General features: G+C 34.8%; 1 pseudogene; it reads left to right on the top strand.

The window, feature by feature from the left end:
• Positions 1 to 883: 883 nt before the first annotated feature.
• On the top strand, positions 884 to 1,268 carry LOC121482449 (annotated as a pseudogene).
• The last annotated feature ends 24,029 nt before the right edge of the window (positions 1,269 to 25,297 follow it).

Here is a 25,297-nt window from a genome sequence, read left to right on the forward strand (position 1 = left end):
TTTTCCTAGTATTATTTTCTTCTCTTAAATCTACCTTGTTCAATTTAAGAATTAAAGACCAATTTTTCAGGCATCCCGGGTGGCTCAGTGGTTTAGCGCTGCCTTCGGCCCAGGGCCTGATCCTGGAGACCCAGGATCGAGTCCCACGTCGGGCTCCCTGTATGGAGCCTGTGTCTCTGCCTCTCTCTCTTTCTCTGTCTCTCGTGAATAAAATCTTAAAAAAAAAAAAAAAACTTTTCTCTGCTTAACTGTCACATTGTACATTTTTTCCCATTCTTTTGCATAGCCATGCAGCTCACTTTTAAGATTATATGTATGTTTTTCTGACGATCTGTAACTTTTGAAATGGAGTATTTAGTCTGTTTATATTTATTTTAATACCTGTAAGTTTTGGATTTGAATCTTCCATATTATCATTTCTTCTATTTATTCTTTAAGATATGCTGAGTACAAAACAACCACAAAGAAAACCAAAACCAAAAGAAGAACAAAAACAAAAAAACCTGTACAGTGTAAAATCTGATGGAGAAAAAAAATTTACAGAACTAAAACCTTAAACTTGAAAAATTTGGTATGCCATCATAAAAAGTCAGAAAAGGTCCTCAATTCAGGAAATCATTTGAAGGACCATTAAACACACATCTTAGTAAAAAATTATGTCACATTTTAATAGCAATGGGGATTTATATACATCCCTGTAATTATTTACAAGCTTGCTTGATTTAAAATAGATTTCTTTTCAATTTTCTGTCAGAAGTTATTTTAACTACAGTAAAATCAATACTTGAGATTCTTACTGCAACAGATCATGCTGGGCTGCCACTGCCACTGCAGACATCATGCAGGCTCGTCAGGTTTCAGTGAGGTCAGGTGATGCTCCAGAATGGGAAACAAGCCAAGTTGGGAGCAAAATGTACCCAGCTTCATTCAACATTACAACCAGTTACTTAATAAATGATAGAATGCAACTAGGTGCCATTTATCTTGATGCATCATGCCTTAGGTGGGAAGGACAGTGATTCCAGGGGAAAGCTAACATTGTGGAGAAATTGTCTTGCCTTCTGTTCCAGAAAATCTAGCACAGCATCATGGCACACGATCAGCAGCCCATGCTAGATAGCTGCATCAATCACCAGGATTGTGAGTCAGCTCAAGGCCGATGAAGACCCCATAATGGGATTCCACCAGCTGTTACTAATTAAAGAACATCAAAGATGTTTGAGTTTGCACATGACATGTTCAGGCTTGCCCTGCACAACTTCAACTGACATCCTCTTCTCCCAGCCAGGTACTCACACTGCTTCCTCCCCCGTCCTCTTCCCTATACCATTCATACTCCTCCAGATGCTCCAAATATCATACACAAAGGAGCAGCCCTGTGGTGGGAGCAGGTGCAGTGTACTGCTATTACTGAGGTATTCTGCATGATGTCTGGATGCTAGGCTAGTTGCACCTGGACAGGAGAAGTTTGTGTTGTACCAGTGCATGCCTTGGAAAGACTTACATAACAGAGAAGGTTTTGTTTTGTTTTGTTTTTTTAAATCTACAGACAAGTTGCTCCCAGTATCCCAAAGAAGTGAAGGAGAAAGCAGCTGACCCACCTCTCACATACTGATTTGTTGAGATGTTTCAATGCCTTATGATACAACAAAACCATGAAAACTTTCCTAACAAAATAAAATAAAATTCTCATAGAATAATAATACTAAATCAGCTTCATGAAAGTTAACTTATTTTCATTTAAAAATTTTTATGTCAGCAGACCAGATCCATTATTTTAACCACAATAATAATATGTTCAAGCTCACTCTTCATTGAAGCTCTAAAATAATTAACTTTACTAAGCCGCCTTTCATTTTAAAGCAATTCTGGAATGGGAACCCATTCATTTATACTATTCACTTTATTACATATTTTTAATATAATAAATTAAGCTATGTAAGAGTTATTGATTCTACAGAGGCAATGCTGAGTTTTGTTCTGATCTTGACAATAACATACAATTTAATTTTAAGTTAATTTCTATTTAAATATGGAGCTACTGGTATCAACACTCATCTAACAACAGATTTGGCTGCTTCCACACAGTAAGTTTTTTAGGTTTAGATTTTTTTTTACTCCAAAGGATAACCACCTTATAATTAATTTGTTTCATCCAGAGGCTTCAATGACATCACCATACTTTTAGAATAGTCAAGATATTTATCAAGATTATGAAAAGCAAAATAACTTTTATCTTTCATAACTGTTAAAATATGGAATGCAAAAAATATGGAATGCAGAGAAGTAGAGATATACATACAAGGCATGTGAAATTACTTATATTTTATGTATCTGCTGTAAGTACCTTTTAGGTGAGGAGAGATATGAAAAGTTCAAATACTATACTAATACAAATACAGCTTTAAGAATAAGTTTATGACTTATCTGAGTGGTTTATTCAAAAGCCCTCAATACATATGAAAGAGAACCACAAAAGTAAAACAAATTAAAAATCTAAGGTTTTAATATTTTAAAAATATATAAATGTATATTCCAGTTACTAACAGGGGTTCATGAGTCCAATGATAAATATGAATTATATGCTAGCATTCCAAGTAAGGCCCTGACCATTCTGCTGGTGTTATCTGTACCATCAGTGATTTCCTTATTGACCTAAAGAAGCTGCTAGTGCCATATCTTCTAGCAGAAAATGTGCGGTGTCAATAGAGTCTTTGAAAATACATGTGGACACAATCGAGTATTGGGATTTTGCAGGTCTCTGTATATGAAAAAGTAACTGGATTGCATGGAAGTGAAAGTATGGTCTAGTATCAAGAAACAAATGGTTAAAACAAAGTACAGAGAAGTAAAATGTAAGATTAAACTAATGGATGTATATTTATTCATTCATGATTTAATAAAGCTGCCAATCTGTGCTAGCCTTGATGGAAGAAAAAGCAATATATCTCCCACCAAAAGAAGTTGCAAAAATAGTACACAGAGTTCCTTTATCTTTATACAGCTTTCCCAAATATTATCATCTTATATAACTATAGTGCTATTGCGCTATTGCCAGAATCTTAGAATTATCACTGGTACAGTACTACTGACTAATCTACAAAATTTGATCAAGTATCACCAAATGTCACATTAATGTCTTTTCACAACTCCAAGATCCGGTCGAGAATGGCACACAGCATTTAGCTGTCATGTCTTCCAACCTGGAGAAGTGTCATGGCCTTGACACTTTTGAAGAGAACTGGCCAATTATTTTGTTGAATGTCCCTCAATTTGAATTTGTGTGATGTTTCTTCATGACGAGTTACAGTTATACATATTTTGCCAAGAATGCTACAGAAGTAAAGAGTTCTTCTCATTACATCACGTCAAGGGGTTAGTTCATGATGTTGATATGTCTTGTTACTGATGATATTAACCTTGATGACTTGGTTAAGGAGGTATCTGTCAGGTTTCTCTACTGTCAAGTTACTATTTTCACCTTTGTAAATTAAGATGTATCTTGAAGGGAGAATAATTATAACACTATGAAAAAATCTTCATGGGTAATTTGCAGTGTGTCATCAGTTCATATATGTTAAGTATGGAAAAGTATTATTCTATGTAGAAATTAGAGTGAAAGCATGATGAAGTAATAAATTTTACTGAAAATAGTAACTTTAAAGTAGAATTTCATTTTTCCTGTGAACAAAATATTTTCCTCTAGAGAGACTATTTATTGCTATTTCTTAGACTTTATTAGTACATCTGCAATAGCAAAGAGAAACAGCTGAGTAGATAAGTATAACAGAACACCACAAGACCTATAGCAAAGTATCTTTCCCCCAGAGTATGCTGATCAGGAAAACATCGCCACCAGATCTTAGTGAAATCAGTGCAGCAAAAAATAGAGTAAAGGCTGGCCCTCAAAGCCTTCTGTATATTGCAAGAAGATTCTGCTTAAATGGTAATCCTTTTGTTATTTTTTTTAAGATTTTATTTATTTATTCATGAGAGATACAGAGAGAAAGAGAGAGGCAGAGACACAGGCAGAGGGAGAAGCAGGCTCCATTCAGGGAGCTGGATGTGGGACTTGATCCGGGGTCTCCAGGATCACGCCCTGGGCTGAAGGTGGCACTAAACTGCTGAGCCACCCGGTCTGCCCCCTTTTATTATTTTGAACAAAAATAATCGCTCTTAAAACTTACCATAACAAGTCTCTCTTCTTCTTCTTTTTCTTCTTCTTCTTCTTCTTCTTCTTCTTCTTCTTCTTCTTCTTCTTCTTCTTCTCTCTCTCTCTCTCTCTCTCTCTCTCTCTCTCTCTCTCTCTCTCTCACACACACACACACACACACACACACGCAAAATTCCAATGAAGCATTATTTACAAAAACAGGTGGTAGATGGATTTGGTGAACAGGACCATATTTTGCTGATCCCTGCTTGGACCACTTGGAGCAGGATTTCTCCACCTTGGCACTGCTGATATTTGGGGCTGGATAATTTTTTGTCTTGGGGGAGCTGCCCTGTGCATTATAGGATGTTGAACAACATTTCTGGCCTCTACATACTAGATGTCAATAGAGCTCCCTCACCTCAGTGATCACTCCAAATGCCTCCCCATCCTGCCAAATGTCCCCTGGGAAACAAAATCACTACCAGTTGAGAACCACTGCTCTCGTTTTCTGGCTGGAAAAAGCAGACTTACTCCATTTTTTTCATTGTTCTTTGTTATTATTGTTGTTTTTTCTCAGGACTGGCTGGTATTTATTTTTTGGGTTTTTTTTTTAAAGGTTAATTTTATTTCTTTACTACTTTCCATGGATTTTCATGGGAAAATACCTTAGAATGACAAGAATTTTACAACAGTTTCTCACGTAAGTCCAGAAGTTGTTTCCTATTACCTCTTTTTTTTTTTTTAAAGATTTTATTTATTTATTCATGAGAGACACAGGGGAAAAGCAGAGACATTGGCAGAGGGAGAAGCAGGCTCCTTGCATCCTGGAACTCCAGGATCATGCCCTGAGTCAAAGGCAGACGCTCAACCACTGAGTCACCCAGGCATCCCAGGCTGGCATTTCTGAATTGAGAACTTCTCTTATACTCAGGTTGGGATATACAGAAGGAAAAAAAAAATCTCCAGGGACTCAACTCTGACTCCTTTCTGGAATACTAAGGGCCCTAGCGGTACTGGCCTTCTTTTCTCTACCTTTCATAGTCTTTTGCTGTTTGTTTCATTTATCTTATCCAAGTTTTAGGAATAAGAAACACAAGGACTAGAGTGAAGTATTTTATACTCCCAGATATGTATTCGTAAAAGATGACTCTTATCTGAGGATATGTAGTATCATGCTTAAAAAGCAGTTAAAAATTCAGTAGCCAAGTATAATGAATTATGAAATCAACTCCTGGCTCTATATTAAAGGGATATGAGGGGAATCCCTGGGTGGCGCAGCGGTTTGGCGCCTGCCTTTGGCCCAGGGCGCGATCCTGGAGACCCAGGATCGAATCCCATGTCCCAGGATCGAATCCCATGTCGGGCTCCCGGTGCATGGAGCCTGCTTCTCCCTCTGCCTGTGTCTCTGCCTCTCTCTCTCTCTCTGTATGACTATCAATAATAAATAATAAATAAATTTAAAAAAAAATAAAGGGATATGAAACCCTGTGCAGGATACATAGGCTCTGCTACTCAGTTTTTTCAGATATAAAATTATAGGTATTAATATCCAACTCATAGTTGCATGTAATATCATCTCATTTAACTCATAAAGCTAAATGAGTTACTACATATAAATAATAGGGACCAGTGTTCATTAATACTAAATACTATATATTACATATCACTAGTGTCTTTTTTTCATTATAATTATCTGGAAAAGTACTGACAAGTAACTTTACAAACATCATGCTAATGATTATTAACGCTCCATACTCATAGCCAACCATCCCAAAGTGAAAACAAGAATCATCGAGAAACAAATTTTTCAAAACTGGAAGAGAAGCACTTGGATCTGGACTAATTTAATGCATTATTTTAAAAGGGTTGAAAAGTGGGGCATTTGATACCCTAAGGTATTTCAAATCATGGATTTAAATACCAGAACTACAAGGGCCCCATTATAGTATTTTCCTTTAAGTAATTGTTCTCCCCTCTAAAAGACATAACAGAGAAAGGACTAGTGTTTCATTAAGGCGGTACCTACTCTCATTCTCTCTAGAACAACATTCGCCTCCTGTGCAAGGGCACACATTAATCTCTCTTCACGGAAGGATTTTCACCCCCTGTCAACCTGTAGAGGAGAGATTCTTTCCATCCTTCAAAATTCATCATATGTCATCTAAGGTTACAAAGCTAAACACTAGAAAAAAGAAACCCACATACAATTTACACAGCCGAAGAGAGAAAACAAAGAAAACATTTAATTAAAAAAAAAAAAAACACATAAAAGAACTAAGACCAAATACCTGTATATCAGTAAGTGGAAATGGGATGAAAATTCACATATTAAAAGTAACAAGTTGAACAGATAAAAGTAACACTAGCAAATATATGCTGTATCTAATGTGTGTATCTAAAATGATTTAAAAGCAAAAGTATGAACCAAGCTGTGCCATGATATTAATGCTAGACATTACAGAATTCTTAAAGGAGAAAACAAAGGGCATGTTATAAAAAACACTATTCATAGTGATTAAAAAATTGTGATTTTTAAAAAAGATTTTATTCATTTATTCATGAGAGACACACACAGAGAGAGAGGCAGAGACACAGGCAGAGGGAGAAGCAGGCTCCACGCAGGGAACCCGATGCGGGACTCGACCCCGGGCCTCCAGGATCACACCCTGGGCCGAAGGCGGAACTAAACCGCTGAGCCCCTGGGGCTGCCCAAAAATTGTGATTAATATTTAGCTACTGAACCTAACAAAATGTTGAAAATGTAAAATATAGACTTTAATAACAAAATTAAGGGAAATGATGAATGAGAAACCGATTTTAACCTACCATGAATAGCTAATAAGTCACATAATTTTCTTGAGTAGTTTACCATATAATCTAACAAGAAAAAATGTAGTAATAGGATTTGTATTGCCTTATTTTGAATTTCTCCAGAAGCAAGTCTTGAGACAAGAATTCTTGTGAAATGTATTTTTTAGGGAAGACGAGGAAGATAAGTAGTGAAGAGAAAAGGTGTATAGTGAAAGGCAAGCATCCCATAAAGGGTGCACAATTAAACTACCTTCACAGATTAATCACACAGAAAAACTCCAGGAAATGGCATAAAATATGACCACATTTTCCCATCCAATGGAGGGAGGCAGCTAGGGTATTCTTTTTAAAAAAGATTTTATTTATTTATTTGACAGAGAGATAGAGAGAGCCAGAGAGCACAAGCAGGGGGAATGGCAGATGGAGAGAGAGAGAGGCAGGCCCCCCACCAAACACAGAGCCCAATAGGGGGCTCAATCCTGGGATCCCAGGACCATGAGCCAAGCCAAAGGCAGGTGCTTAACCTACTGAGACACCCAGGTGCCCCAGGCAGCTAGGGTATTTATATCCTGTATCCCTTCAGTTGAGAGTTGTGGGGCATGTGTTAAATCAGAGCTTCTGGACTACTCATTGGAATAGAACAGGTTTCTAAAATTTCAGAAAAACTCTGTGTCAGAGGGATACGGACACTTGCAACTGGAAGTTCAAAGATGCACAATGAAAACTGTAAGGTCTGAGAGATATGAGCAGGGTACTATAGGATAAGGCAACCGCTAAAACTAAGCGTACGTTAGATCACAAAGGAAATTACAAAGCATTTAAGAACGGGAAAAAAAGCCGAATTTTCTGACTACAGTAGTGTAATACTTAAAATTAAGGAGGAAATAAAATCTAAAACTATCTCGAGAAATTTAAAAATTAGAGAAAAAACACTATTATAAACCTGCTAGATTAAAGGTGAACTTCAAATCAAAACTACGCAATACAGAAACAATAATGATAAAGGACGTGTTTTAAAGACAAATAATGCTAAAGCTAATCTTAGTAAAAAAAAAACAAAACAACAATCGAGAGCCTTAAACTCATATACTCCTAAATAAGGAATAGTATTTTTTTAAATTGTTACATTTTCAATGTTAGAAGTTTTGGGGAAAAAGCTAACATATACACATGGAAATAACAAAGTCTTAAAAGTTTAAAATTTTAAAGTCTTAAATCAGTAGTATTATTAAAACTCCAAAACCAGTTAGTTTATATATTTTTAGTTTTTTTTTTTTAAAGATTTTACTTCTTTATTTGAGAGAGACAGAGAGGGAGAGAGCAGAAGCAGGGGGAGGGGCAGAGGGAAGAAACAAGCAGATTCCATGTTGAGCAGGGAGCCCGACTTGGGGCTCCATCTCAGGACCCAGAGATCATGACCTAAGCTGAAGGCAGATGCTTAACCAACTGAGCCACCCAGGTGCCCCAGTTTATATATTTTTAAATGATAAAATGGTACTAGATTAATATATGAAAAAAAGGTAAATTGCTATGATAGCAAAATTAAAAATGAGTAAAGGAAGGGGTATTTGGGTGGTTCTGTAGTTGAGCATCTGCCTTCAACTCAGGGCATGATGCTAAGGTCCTGGGATCAAGTTCCCCTGCAGGGAGCCTGCTTCTCCCTCTGCCTATGTCTCTGTCTCTCATGAATAAATAAATAAAATCTTTTTAAAAATTGAGTAAAAGAGGATCCCTGGGAGGCTCAGCGGTTTAGTGCCTGCCTTTGGCCCAGGGCGTGATCTTGGAGTCCTGGGATGGAGTCCCACATCAGGCTCCATGCATGGAGCCTGCTTCTCCCTCTGCCTGTGTCTCTGCCTCTCTCTCTGTGTCTCTCATGAATAAATAAATAAAACCTTTAAAAAAATTAAATAAATAAATATAAATAAAAATGAGTAAAGGAAAAAAATTAACAGATATGTAACGAAGTTCTTTAAAACAATTTGTGTAAAGTTCTCTGAAAACTAGGATTAAATGTATCATAGAAATAACATAAAGTATCAAAATTAGCCCCAAAAGAAATAGAAAATCTAAACAAGTCAGTAATTTGATGTAAATTAATTCTAAAATACTTGATTAAAAACCTTACTAAAAACTGAAGTCCAGATGGTTTCATAGTAAGTAATTTTAAACCAAGAATTTAATTCCAATGCAATGTAAAATTTTCAGGTGATATTTAAAAATATTTTTTGATTATTAGAAAAATACTGATAACAAAATTAAAATGAGTATAATTTATTAATATCAATACTCGGGTAAGAAATCATGTGTTAAAAAGAGAAGACACTGGTATTTTAAAATAATTATATAACTTTAGACTAGAGTCTCTAATATCTGGGAAAGTATCTGCCACATTTTAGGCACACAATAAGTATTATGGCATGAATGAATAATGACAGGAATACAAGAGTGGTTCAAAATTGGCAATTCTAATAAATATATATAATATAATATACGTATTATATTGTATATATATGTAATATGTGTAGATATACTGTATATATATGTATATATGCATACATATATATGTATATATAATATAGATGTATGTGTGTATATGTATATAATGTAATACATGTATATCTACATAAATAACATACATAGTGTAATACATATATAATACATGTATAATTTAAGTAGATCAGAGAAAAAATGAATGATTAACATGTTGCATTAAAAACACACAGAATAATAGTACCGATTTTTAAATTAAAATATAATTGACACACAACATTGTATAAGTTTAAGGTGTACAATGTGTTGACTCGATACATTTATATATTTGCAATGTGATTACCACTATAGAGTTAGCTAATACCTCTATAACATCACATAATTACCATTTCTTTTTTGTGGTGAGAACAATTAAGATCTAGTCTCTAAGCAATTTTGAAGTTATAACACAGTGGTGTTATCCATAGTCACTATACTGTGCATTAGATCTCCAGGACTTCTTTATATTGTTTAAGGGTATAAACTTAGACAAGTAGTAAATGTGTCCTGCAGTCTTGATTTTTAAAAATTGTCTATATTGAAAATCAAGGAAAGTATCACGCTTAATGAAAAAACACTACATATATGCTCACAAGTAGTTTTAAAAAGGACTGTTTTTCCACACCATATGCCAAAAAACACTAGGATAATTCTATAAAAATTTAGAAAAGCTAAAGAACCCTGAATAACAACATTATTATTTAAACTGTTCTAAAATTCCAAGTACTTTCAAATGTAAGCAGCATGCATTTGTGTATGTGCATTGTGTGTGTAAAAAGACAAGATATTAAATAGGAAAAAAGGTGCAAAATTTATGATCAGGTAGCTAAGAAAATAAAAATGACTAAAAATATAAAAGATGTTTAACTTAAAGAAATGCAAACAACATTTTTTCAACCATAAAATTATGAAAGTTAAATAAAACTATGACTTGGCACATGATATGGAAAAAGAGTCTATTTTAAAACTACCTGTGAGCATCTAAATAAGTTTAACATCTTTGGAGGCTATTTTTTTCAATGCCCAAGAAAATTTAAGCTTCAGAAACTCCTTGACCTTGCAATTTTTGCTGAGTAATCACTCCACAGTCCTATTCAAAAACTATGACAAGAACTAATTTCAGTATCATTTAAAATTTTGTACTGATTTTAACAGCAAAAATCAACTTACAAGTCCAACACCTTAAGAATGATTAAAAGCTCATGTGCACCCATTTAATGAAACAGAGTAAAACTTAAAAAAAAAAAAAGATTCAGGGAGCATTACACATGCTACTATTATAGTAATGTTCTCCATTACAAGTATTGACAGAAAATGTTAATATCTTTTAGGAAAGGAGCTAAGAATTCTTATAGTGAGGCATAAGAGAAAAGCTTAATGTTTATAATTTCACATGCTTTTTATCCTGTGCATGTAACATATGTTTATGCTTATATATATTTTATATCCATCTATAGAGTCTATATATCGAGGTTTGAAAAGAGTTTCCTATGACATATTACTAGGAAAAGATTAACTGCACATTCCATTTAGAAAAATGTATATCACTTGGTGTTGAAAATAAATATTACACATCCTCCTCAGGATTTACTATATATATATATATATATATATATATATATATATATATATATGCATATATATATACATATATATGTAATCAGGTTGCTACAATACAAGCAATCTCACATTATTCAACTCTAGAAAAAGAAGGGAGTGGAAATCACATTTGTGTTTTGATGATAGAAAAGTAGTTATCTATAACAAGAGACACTTATTTTATTTTTTTAAAGTTTTTATTTAAATTCCAGTTAGTTAACATACAGTGTAATATTAGTTTCAGGTGTACAACATAGTGATTGAATGCCTCCAGATAACACTCAGTGCTTATCAATGAGCTACTTATTTTATTTTTTATTTCTAAAGATTTTATTTATTTATTTATTTATTTATTTATTTATTTATTTATTTGAAAGAAAGAGAGAGAGAGAGAGGGAGAGAGAAAATGCAAGTGGATTAGTGGTAGAAGGAGAGGGGAATGGGAGAGGGTGAGAATCTCAAGCCAACTCCAGGCTGAGCATGAGCTCAAGTAGAACTGAGTTTCATGACCCCGGAAATCATGAACTCAGCTGAAACCAAGAGTCTGACACTCAACTGACTGAACCACCCAAGTGCCCCAATAGGTACGGATCTTAAACTTCAGAACTTGACTTTTTAGAAGTGTGCAGCATGATCTTCTATTTTTTTTATTTTTTTAAAGATTTTATTTATTTATTCATGAAAGACATATATATAGAGGGGGGGGGGCAGAGAGAGAGGCAGAGACACAGGCAGAGGGAGAAGCAGGCTCCATGCAGGGAGCCCGACGTGGGACTCAATTCCCGGACTCCAGAATCACACCCTGGGCCAAAGGCAGGCGCTAAACCCCTGAGCCACCCAGGGATCCCAAGGTCTTCTAAAAATATGTACGCTTTTTAAGATGCTTTGGCAAAATGGGCAAACCCACTGTAAATGTATTACAGTTTTTTTGGAAGATTATCCAGATTCATTTGAGAAATAAAATTTCTCAGTGATAGCTATAAATGAGCGCCGATGTTAGTACAAAAGATTCAGGGATTTTTGATTGTGCCTTTGCAGAAATAACCTGGAGTAGGAAAACTGTGGACTTTATTCATGTTTCAGATTTATTTTTCCATTCTCTAATCTTATTAATGCATTAGTAATCCAAATATTAGAAAGAGTGCACAATATAATGAATAAATCACAATTTATTTTTTAAATGTATATAATTTAATTCATTTCTATATTATAGTTATTGTCTGCTTTTAAAATATTGTTGAGTAGTCTTATCTAGCTATAGCTAAAAAAAAATAACTTGGGAATCTGTTCCTGGACCAAGCACCCAAAATAGATATTTTCCATTAGAATAAAGAACAAAGCAAGAGAGATGTAGAACTGAGTGAGACCTTAAAGGGGAATTTAAAGCTACATCCCAGCAGATACATAAATAGTTGTTCTGGCTACACCCTAGAACATAGAGTTCTAAGTAAACAACAGATACCTAAAATGTAGGACAAAATTAACATAATTATAGTAAAATGTATACAATGGATAAACTAGAAATATAAAAAGAAATACATTTCTAATACCCTACAAAACAAAATACTTGTTAGACAGTATTATGGTATTTTGTCTCCTACAAGTATTTCTATTCAGTAAATTTAAGAGGTTGATTTGAAGCTGATTCTGCTCTCCCACGTTCAATGCAAATAGCCTTGAGCAGTTGAAATGGTAAGTAATACTAAGACATCAGCATATTTTGATGAGTCTTCCAATTAGAGAATAATTTTAGCTACAGATAAAACCATTTTACGATTTTGTCAATCTTTTTTGCTATCACTTGATTAAAATGCTATCATGAATCTTAAAATATCAAAACTTTAGAAATTAACACATTCTAGAAATGCAAAATACATGAGGCTCAAAATTATATTCTATGATAAACATGTATCCATATTTTTAATATTCACAAGGCTGAAAAATAATCTAAAATAAGTTAAGCATATTTTTCAATCAAATTTCTTGCTCAAATGGTCATTTGAGGCACATGTCTTTTAGGGGCAGCTGTACTATTAAAATTATGTTTGATCAGGGGCAAACTGGGTAGCTCAGTTGGTTAAGCATCTGACTTCAACTCAGATCATGATCTCGGGGGTCCTGGGACAGAGCTCCACATGGGGCTCTACACTAAGTGGGGAGTCTGCTTATCCCTCTTCTGCCCGCCCCTCCCTCTGCTTGTGCTCTCTCTCAAATAAATAAAAAAATAAAATCTTTAAAGAAAACTATGTCTAAATGTAAGAATATATTTAAAGCATTTTTCTTATAATGTTGACTGTATATCAAAGATGAAAAAATTCTAAAAATCTGGTCAATTATCATTTATTAAATTCCATGAAAACACTGTAAATGTTTTTCAATGGATTTTAAAAAGCATGGTACATGCTGGCTAATTCATAGTGGCTTATTCAATGCATATTTGTTGAACAAAGGATTGAATTACATATATTTGCCAATTACATTCATATCCCATTGGCCTTAATTATGTGAAAAAAATAGTAAAAGAATTTGCTATACTTTTAATCAAATAAGATCAAAATATAAATGGATTTCCTATTATCCTCAAACCAATATGTAAATTACAGCACAGTGAGGAACTCAAGATGGGTGTTAAAAATCTTTGCACAGTACAACACATATGGGCAAAGAAAAGACATTTATTTATTGGATGAATGAATAAATGAAACCTGAATCATGAGTCAGAAAAAAATAGCCAAAGAGTTTTGTACCTCAACAGGTGAGGAAGTCAATATAATGTGATAAATTTAATAGCAAGTAAATCAAATGTGCTATGGGAGCACCTATGGAAGTGTTCAAACGAGAGCTGAGGTTCAGGAAAACCTGCCAGAGGAATATTAGCATGAGCTAAATTTTGGTGCATAAAATTTTAAACACCCTGAGAAAAGAGAACAGTGCATTTGAGAAATTACCTTTCTTTGCCATGGTTGTGGCAAATAATAATCATCATGGAGAAGCTAATTAAAAACAAAAACCAAAACCTGAAAAAAGATCCATTAGAAATGGCAGTATGGAGAACATGGGTAAACTCAGTGTCTGCTGGTGTACGAGTCTGTGTGTTTAAGTAGCTATAACTTAGGGATCCCTGGGTGGCTCAGCAGTTGAGCATCTGCCTTCAGCCCAGGGCGTGATCCTGGAGTCCCGGGATGAGGTCCCACGTCAGGCTCCTTGCATGGAGCCTGCTTCTTCCTCTGCCTGTGTCTCTGCCTCCCTCTCTCTCTCTGTGTCTCTCATGAATAAATAAATAAAATCTTAATTAATAAATAAATAAATTAGACTTAATTGTGTTAAAACTATATATTTATTTAGGGAGAACTGATACCTTTAATAATGGTCAGTCTTCTAATCTAGGACATGATATATCTTTTCATTTGCTCAGATCTTCTTTGATTTATTTCATCATCAGAGTTTAGCAGTTTCCTGCATACCAATCCTACTCAGATATTTTTAGTTATACAGAGTACCCCTTACTCATCTGTAATGATATTTACTGTTTCATTCCTAATATTAGTAAATTTTGTCCTCTCCATTTTATGGTTAAAAACTTTATTGATTTCTTCAATGAACCAGCAATTGATTTCATTGCTTTTTTCCTACTGTTTCATATTTTCAATTTAATTGATTTCTGCTCTTATCTTTACTATCCCCTTATGTCTGCTTGTTTTCGGTTTATTTTGTTCTTTTCTAGGTATTTGAAGTAGGTATGTGGATTTTTTATTTAAGGCTTTCCCTCTTTTGTAATGCAATATTTATTTTTTTTTTATTTTTTTATTTTTTTTATTTTTTTTTTTAATTAACTTTTATTGGTGTTTAATTTACCAACATACAGAAAAACACCCAGTGCTCATCCCGTCAAGTGTCCACCTCAGTGCCCGTCACCCGTTTTAGGCTCAGTATTACTTTAGCTGTGTCCCAGAAATTTTGATATCTTGCATTTTCATTTTCATTCAGTCTGATCTATTTTTTACCTCTTTTGAGACTTCCTCTTTGACCCATAAAATGTTTAGAAGCATGCCATCTCATTTGTGTTTGAGATTTTTGTTTCTATTACTGATTTCTAGTTTGTTTCCTTTATAGTCAAAGAACATACTTTATATGATTTTAATCCATTAACATTTTTTGAGATTAGTTATATGGTCCAGGATATGGCCTGTCATGGTGTATGTTCCTTGTGGACTTGGGGGAAAAATGTGTATTCTGCTGCTCCCTGGAGTGTCTTAAAAATGTCAATTATATTCTGTTTGAGGATATTTTTCAATGAAATAGACCTGAGGCATGCAATTCAGTAGGAATCCTGGCAATGTAGATCGAGTTAAGGCTTACTAAAATAAATAAATAAATAAATAAATAAATAAATAAATAAATAAATAGTTAGCTAGTTATTTTGTGTGCCGTGTTTTGTTTTATAATTCAAAGTCTGATATATAGTTTATGACAGGAAGAGAATTTACCACGATTGTAATAGTGAGGCTCTAGCTTAAAATATCTAAACCTATAAATACATTATTTCATTGCTTCTATATCCTATTATGACTTCTGCATTAACATAGCCTTTTGAGGACATCAAACAAGAGGCAACACTGAAGTTGCACAGGATAATAAAATCATTTTTCCATGAGGTTTTTGTACTATTAGAGTGGATATTGTCAATGGAGACTAGGAAAATCATAAGGGTATTCATCTTTGTCTCCATTTAGTGGCTAGTACTGTCTCCCTCCCAAAAGTGGATTTATACTAATTTTGTCTATAGCCAAGAATGGTTAATTTAGCATATCAAAGTAAATGAAATTATACCCAGGTTGCTCATAATAATCAACACACAGGAAAAATTAACTAAGCTAGTATTAAATGAATGTGAAGATAAGAAATACTGAAGAAAAATTTAATACCTTCTGAGTCTTCAGTAACTTGGATAGGATGAAAACAATTTTAAACTTAAGCAAAATATTACATTTTAAGAAAAATATTAAACAAAAAGTATCATTATAGCTTAGTCATAAATATATCTAGTAGCTTTCTTTGGCTTCTGTAGTTGTCAATGCAGCCAGCAGAAGTTGAAGGATTTGAGGACCGCATCCCATTGTCATGCCTCTTTCCATCCAAATATGAGCTTAATTATAAAACTCCTCACGAAGTACTATAAAATACACTGAAGTTTTATTTGGGCTAAGGCGGGCCTATGAAACAGATAACTCTGTAATAACTGTTTGCACATTCGTAGTATTGTTTATTAATATATGTAGTTGCAATCAGCCATCACTGAAGAAGCTTTATTGAAATAAATTTGCAGTAATATACAAACTAAAGGATAGTACATAAGCCTTCTTAATTAGAGTTTATGCGGTCAATAAAGTACATAGGAACACAACAGCACATTTCATTTTTTTCCCTAGGAAATCAATATCCACAATAGAAAATAAATGTCAAATTGAAGCCCTGAATTTTGTGATCATGAGGTATATTGAAAATAGCTCTGGGCTGGGGCTCAAGGCACTAGGGTGCTAATCCAATTTAGTCACTATCATTGACTTTGAAAATGTAACACCTTTTTAGAGACTTAGTTTCTCTTCCTAATTTAATTCATGGTCCTGTTACTAAAGTGTCACTGAATGCACATTTCTAAGAGAGGACCACAGGACTCAACGAGTAGGAACAGATTCACCATAATTATTGCCTGTATTCTTTCAAAGTCCTAGATCTATCTAACAACTTGTGGGATTTTGTTACTGCTGCTAAACTCAATAGTAGAACCATACATGAGCATGGTCAGCATTTAAGAATCCTCATTACCTTGTTAGTGTCACAGGGTAAGAATAAAGAATTTCTGTGAACCTAAAGCCAAATATGTTTTAATATTTCATAAATATGGAATTAAGCACAACACTAGGCTATTGTTTCTGCCCATATACTCACTTTGACTGTCCCATTTCCCTGAACATAACCTTCTGTGATATTATTATTATTTTGGACTTACTCTTCTTTGTTACTTGGATTCCTTACCCCTATCCAAGTGATAAACTTCTATTTATCTTTAGTACACAAATCAAAAATTCTAGGTTGATATCAAGATATCCGAGTAACTGAAAGCTTTGCTAATCTTCCTATTTGCCCAACAAAAGGAGTGTTTGAAACTAATAATAAAAAGAGAACATATTCTAAAACCAGATGTATTTTATATGGCCTCCTATAATAACAGAGATAATGAAGACAAAAATATATTAACAGCTGATTTGATATTAACCATCCCAAGTCATCCCAAGGCATAATATTAACCAAGAATACTGTTAAGCTTTTTAAATATCAGCATATGCCCCATGTTAATAAATAATTTCTTAATTGGCCTCAGTGATTGAGAAAGAGCCAGATTCAATCAATGTATCTTAAGTATCTTCAAACACTGGGTGTAGATAGATTTTTTCTGTTGATTATGTGCAAGGACAAGTCAACAAACAATAATTAAAGCATGGATTCTATGAGAATAAACTACAACTGAAGAGAAAAAGTCTAGGAACAGTCACAAATACATATGCATGAAAAAAGACAGTAATATGTAAGGTAAGAAGAGTTAAGCATTTCGTAGGAATTAAAACACTCACGTTGCCATTCAAGTTTGGAAATATATATATATTCTTAGATTTCTAAGGTTTGAGTAAATAGAACCACCTAGTACTTCAGCTAAAGATGTTGACTGAATATATTTTCAAAGGTCACCAGAAAACAAAAACAAAGTAACAACACAAGAATTGGAAAGTGCAGTTGAAAAATACTGGCAGTTATTAATAAAATCACCTTGAGTCTTTGACAGACTTATATATCCAACTGTCAACTTCACATATGTACTTGGACGTTTAATCGACATCTCACACCCAACACAGCTCAAATGAAATTCCTGAAATCTCCCTCAAAAATCTTCACTTAGAGCCTTTGCCATCTCAGTTAACAACAACTCTATCCTTCTGGTTGCTCAGGCCCTAAACCTTGGGTTCATCCTTGATACCTCAATTTACCTCACAGCCCTTATATCAATCACTACAAAGTCTTTTTGGCTCTATGTAGTGGGTGCTGTGTTACACCACCTGGATCCCCCTTCAGGACAGAAGGATTTATTTCCCCAGATGCTGAGTGGTGCTGAAAGACAGCTGTAATTGGGCCACCTGGGTGGCTCAGTCCCTTAAGCATCTATCTGCCTTTGGCTCAGGTCCTGATCCCAGAGTCCCGGGATCCAGCCCCATATTGGGCTCTCTGCTCAGTGGGGAGCCTGCTTTCTCCCTTTCCCCATGCCTCTCTCCCTGCTCTCTCAAATAAATAAAATCTTAAAAAAAGAAAAAAGAGAGTGAGCAAGAGAGACAGCCTTCATCTATTAGATCTCCTCCAGAAGCTGCTCCACTGAAGGAGTTAGCTTGCTCACGGTCACTGTTACTGATCAGTGTGGGGGTAGGGTATGAAGGCCTGCCTCCCTTGCCCCACTTCTGGGGCCACCTCAACGCCAGAGCTCCTCCTCATCCTGCTGTCTGAAGCTCTCATTGACCCTGCACGGCAGCCTGACCTCCCCTTTCTGTGAAATCCTGCTTTCCTCCCTCTTCCTGCTGACTAATGTTGATGGCAAGGGCACTCCCTAATAAAATCTGTGCACATTCATCTTTATCCTTGAGTTTGCTTTCTGGGGAACCCCACCTTCAATAGTTGGGCCAGAAGTAGTCAGATATCCAGTATTTTCGACTGTTGAGCTAGTAATGAGGATTCTACTACTAATGTAGGTAGAGCACACATATTCCCTAGAACAAGTAACAGTAAAATGTTTAGAATTTTTACTCTGGTTACCCGGGGTGGTATTCTAGTAAAAGGAAATAAACAAGTAGGTGTGATGATAATATCAGGCATTTGAGAAAAATAAAGGAAGTAGTCTCTATAAAGACAGTGGAAATAGATACTGTTGTACATAATTGACACTTGGGGAATAGTCGGGTTTTTTTGTTTTTGTTTTTGTTTTTTTTTAAAGGCTTATAGTGATTAATTGACAATTAAAAGTCAAGTGTAAAAACCAGAAAGCCTCCTGGGAAGCTTATAAAAAGATTCTCTCTCCTGCAGCTGGAGGAGGGCAGCCAGGCTCAGGAATTATCCTAAAATTGGCAGAGCTCAAAGAAAGATTAAACTCCCCCAAAAAGAGTAGGTCTGTAAAACCAAGATGAATGGATGAACAAAACATAGCATGCAATGGAACACATCTGAGCAAAAAAAGAACGAAGTCCCAATACATGCTACAAGCATGAATGAAGCTTGAAAACACTATGCTAAGTGATAGAAGCCAGTAACTAAGGACCATATATTATATTTTCAATTTGTACGGAATTTTGAGAAAAAGACAACTGTAGATACATAAAGTGGATGAGTAGTTGCCTGAGGCCTGGAATGGTAGTGGGGACCAACTATACATGGGCATATGGAAACCTGATGGTGTGATGTGTTCTGGATGACAGCGGTAGATAAACAACTGCAGAGAATTATTAAAACTCACTGAATCGAACACTTACAATAGGTGGCATCAATGATGTGTGAATTACACCTACATGGATTTGAAGAAAAAGAAAAGTGAATCCAAAAAATAGAAAATCAAAAAGAGAGAGGTGTGTAGAAAGAGAGAGATATAAAATGTTTTTTTTAAAAAGATTTTATTTATTTAAGAGGGGAGAGAGAGAACACACAGGAGGGGCAGAGGGAGAAGCAGGCTCCCTGCTGAGCAGGGAGCGGGACTCAGGGCTTGATCCAGGACCCCAGGATCATTATCTGAGCTGAAGGCAGATATTCAATTGACTGAACCACTCAGGCGTCCCTAAATGTTAATGTGTAAATGAATTTTTCTCTACCTTTGGCCGTATTAGTCATCTCTCCTCTTCGTTCCCATATTTTATCCAACCAGTCAAAAAACATTTATTGAGAATAACTAAATACCAGTCTTATGTGGTTTATTTGTAATACAAGGAGAACAAGGTATGATTTGTGCTCTAGAGGCATTTATAGACTAGTGTGGGAGACAGTGAAAAAATCAGCCTATATGGGACAGGATATTACATTGTCCGATACTGGTACACACAGGAGCTAAAGGAAACAATGGAAGGGATTTTTAAAAATACCTGTATTATACTATTTACCTGGTTGAATATTAAACATATTTATCAGCTTATGATTAACAACACTAACGTTATGCTGTGACTTTAGTGTGGCAGTGCATGGAAAAGTATGTTAGAAATAAAATTGTGTTTTTTCTTGAGATGGTTCATAGGAGAATGACTCAAGATAAGGCATTAGATTTGAGAAATAGTAAGCAAACTCCATGTGGACAGATTATTATCTAGGGAAGAGCTGTGTTACTTTATACATCTATAAATATGTTTATATATTCATACATTATGTCCAAATACAACGCTATATAACATTTTATTTGTTCTAGTTTCACACTTGTTGGATTTCATCTTTCTGGAACTCGACCAGAAACTAGAAGGTAAATAACTAGTAGATGAACCAGATCATTCCAAATAAGGCTACCACGTTACTGCATTACCACTGCCTCCTATTTTAAGCCAGAGCCTTGAAATTACAGCATTATTTATTTAACGCAAAAATTTCAACAAGCTACTCAGGTAGTTTGTTTTTTGTTCTAGTTTGATTTTTAGTGCCCAGCAAATCAGAAATAGCAGGCTGTAAGTAGGCTGTAAGTGCAGGGACTTTTAGAGACCCGCACTATGACAGCAGGAACAATGACAATGGCAGAAGATGGCAGAAAAGGAGAATGATGCATAAAAAAGGAGAAACAAAGACCAGGGCAGCCTAGGTGGCTCAGTGGTTTAGCACTGCCTTCAGCCCAGGGTGTGATCCTGGGCTCCCTGCATGGAGCCTGCTTCTCTCTCTGCCTCTCTCTCTCTCTCTCTCCCTCATGAATAAGTAAATAAAATCTTAATAAAATAAAATAAAATCCTTAGACCAATAGCATAATGCCAAAAACATCCATGTATAAGTCAGGATTACAAAAGAGAAGAATAAGTTTTTTAGGTAATTCTTAAAAAAAAAAAAAAAAAGAAAGAAAGAAAGAAAAGAAAAGAAAAAAGGAGAAACAGCATTCCAGCACAGGATGGAGATGAGTGGTAACCAAAATTTTTGTAGTGCCTTTCAGACTCTTAATTATTTGTACATATGCTGCTCATTTAATCCTTACAAATGTCCTTTGAAGCAGGCATTATTACCTTCATTTCCCAACTGAAGATGTGAGCATCAGATCATCAGATATCGCACAACTAAAAATAGGAGCAGCAAGTTCAGATCAAATCCAAGATCACTACTATGACAATTATCATACCTTAATGATGATCCACAAGTTGCTATGAAAAACTGAAAGTGCAATCAACATTATATGGTTATAGAGCATAAAATCAACACTATATATTGATTTCCTTTTTCTAATTTTTATTTATTTATGATAGTCACAGAGAGAGAGAGAGAGAGAGAGAGAGAGAGAGAGAGAGAGAGGCAGAGACATAGGCAGAGGGAGAAGCAGGCTCCATGCACCGGGAGCCCGACGTGGGATTCGATCCCGAGTCTCCAGGATCGCACCCTGGGCCAAAGGCAGGCGCCAAACCGCTGTGCCACCCAGGGATCCCTATATATTGATTTCTAAAACAATCTGCTTAGATGTGCACATAAACAGGTATATTTTAGATACCTTACGATTTCTCTTTCTGAACAGCTCTTCTATCATCATTGATAGACAAGGTGTCATTACAGAAACCTGAAGTTGCTATTCATAATAATAAAAACAATGATGTGGTAATTTTTGTGATTTACTATTTTTCCTTAATCTGGACCTCTTCGATAGTCATTTCCATTTTAACGGAACTCCCTTAGGGGAATATCATATAGGCTATAATTCATTTTCTTTATCTGCCATGTGAATTTTTCCAATACAGAGGTTTGGTAATTGTTCTATGAAATGTGACAATTAACTGTCACAACAGAAAGATAAGCAGGTATACATTTTCACATTAACTGTGTGATTAAAGATCATATATACAAATATATATACACCCATAGCAACAAGACTGTGGGATTTATCTGTAAACCGAAAACAAAATTGTGACATTTCAAATAGAACAAAATCTATTATCTAATTTTCTTGTCCTTCTCAGATTCTGAGTTCTTCTTTCTGCCTCTATCAAATGCAGATGCCATTATTTGATACCATTAATCTATGTTAGAAATACACACCTCTATTTTTTCCAAGTTCCAGAAATTATATTATATACAGAGTTTTCCTTTTACATTCCTTAATATTCAACCCACCTCTTTTTCCCCTCAATTCATGAGCCACTTACATGGGAATTATTTTTATAGTTATGTTCCTCCAACTCCTACATTTCTTTTTTGTAAATATTGAATATATGGCAAAAAGAAACATTAAGGAAGGAGAGCTATATTCATGAGAATCAAGATACAACCACAATTTTTATGTTTTTTTTTTTTTAAAACAAGTACTGAGAATTAAAATTTAGCAGATGCTTTCTTTAGGGTCTTCTTTACAGTGGGCAAAATGACTTAAAGATTATCATGATGGCATTTTATGGAAATTACATTTCTACATTATCTTAATGTATATATAATGATAGCTACTCAGTACTCTAGCTCAAAACAGACAATTATACCACCTGCCCCTCAACTCTAACTGAAGTAAAAGAAGACCTTACCATTTCAAATTAGGTACACAAAAGGATATTTTATCTTTTTTTCTCTTGATACAATCTGAAAACAACAAATAATCCAATAGTATATAATTTTCTCTTTCATCTAAACATCTTGTTACCCATCTTTCCCACTGATCCATACAGTGTTTTAAAATGAGTACTTCTTTTCAGTTGTAATAAGAGTGGCAGACTTGCTTTTTTGACCTATATAGTGTTGTAAAAAGCATAACTAGAATTACTCTAGCACAGCATGTACTCTTCAGTGTATCTCAGGCTGCTTCATTCTCTATTCTGTTTGTGGCAGCTTGACTCTCAGATGTTCCCCAGTGATCCCTTCTCCTGGTATTCATGCCTCCAGCGTATCAGTTGACTTGTGTAGTCAACAAGATACAGCAGAAGTAATGGTGTATCACTTCAGATATTAGATTATAAAAGACTGTGGCATTCTCTCTCTTTGAATCATTTGATACAGGGAGAGCTAGCTGTTTTATCATGAAGATACTCATAGAAGCCTACAAAGAGACATACATGACAAGGAAATGAAGTTTGCCAACAAGCACATGAGTATGGAAGTGGATCTTTTACTTCAAATGATTGTAACCCCAACCAACTTCATGAATGCAATCTCAGAAGAGATCCTCTGTCAAAATGACCCACTTAAGTCACTCCTAAATTCCTGACCCACAGAAACTGTTAAATAATCAACAGTGTTATTTGCAGTTACTAAGTTTGCGTTAAATATGTTATGCCACAATAGATAATGAATACAATATTGTATCTAGAATATTCACCCACATAGTATTTAAGGATTTTGAGAATGTAACCCTGTATTACTTAGAATAACTATTGTTAGCTGCCATAATACACAAATAGACCAAAGTTTATTTCTTACTCATGCCATGGTCTGCTCAGTGACTTTCCCTCATAAGTACAGTGTGGATCTGGATTTCTTTTTGGCAAAGCCTTACTACTAAAATGTATTTATTCATTTTTAGCTACACATAAAGGAGAGACAATGAACATGAAGAACCCATATCCATCCTTATTGCCTTCAAGCATAAACAACACATTTCTCACATGTCATTATTGGTAAAAACTTCAGAACACAACTCTAGCCAAACTACAAGGCAGACAGGTAAGTGAATTCATCTGGATGCAAGAAGAGGAAATGTTTTACAGGTAACATTGTCTCTGCCATTTGACGCCTGTTTTAGAGCTGAAGTAGTGAAGGAGGGATGCTCAATACATTCAAAGAGAAATTCTGTACTATTAAATACTCCTTAAATTTGTTTCTTTATGATTTATTGACAAAATCAGAATATTTTTAATACTTTGTTGAATTATTTAAAGAAACTTATTTCAAATTTGCCACCTGCATGACAATAACTTTTCCATGTTTCTTCAGAAACTACCTTGAATGAACTACAAATACAGAAAGGCTTGTAACATACCAGTTATCTTCTACTACGTAACAAACTACAAAACTTCAGTGGCATACAACATTTAGCGTTTATTACTCATATGCTCTGTTGGATGTCAGCTCAGCATTTTTGCCTATCTTAACTGGGTTCATCCACATGTTCTGAGGTGTGATCTGATGGTCAACTCTTCTAGGCTGGCTTTGTCTGGGGGACTTGGCTGTGTCCAAATGTCTTTCATTCTCCATTAGACTAGGTCAGGAATGTTTTCATGGTAATGACAGAGGCACAAGGGAATGTATAAACTAATGTGCAAGCTCATTTCAAGTCTCTATTTACATTACATATACTAACACTTCATTAGCCAAAGCAAGATAAGAGGGGAGAGGCTACAAATAATATGGCAAAGTGTGTGCACACAGGCAGAAGTGAAGGATCAGGAAGTCAAATGTAATCTACCACATGCATGCATGCTCTGAAACATGAATAACTAAATAAACAAGTAAATAAAAGGAGTACACAAACTTAAATAAAGGCTACCTGTAACTGTCTCTTTCTAAGGATGGCATCTTTGGAATGATTTTGATTTCTTCACATCCAATTATATAATGAAACTCAATAAACTCAATGGAACAAAATTGATGGTGAGTATGCTCTTCTTTAACTCACAGTATTGGCTCTGGTCAAAAAGACCACACTATTATTAAATTTGTCTCAATTATAAAATAATGAAACTTTTGTATGGGATTCATGATTTCACAAAAATAACACTTAAAGGTATATTGGCTTCCTCTTCTTCATCTTTGGGTTTTGTCAGGCAAAGTTTTTCTTAAGGAAATATAATTAATATATTTTGTCTCTTTTGGACTATGAGACAATCATTAAAATGACAACACATCATAAATCATCTCAGATGTTTTCTTTAATTAATTAATTTGAGCTATGTTTATTGAGCACACTAAACCTGCCATTTTGCTAGTTGTTAGTTTTTCAATGACTGGAAAGAAAAGCTCAGATTT

The sequence above is a fragment of the Vulpes lagopus genome, chromosome X (genome assembly GCF_018345385.1).
Source record: "Vulpes lagopus strain Blue_001 chromosome X, ASM1834538v1, whole genome shotgun sequence".
NCBI lineage: Eukaryota > Metazoa > Chordata > Mammalia > Carnivora > Canidae > Vulpes > Vulpes lagopus.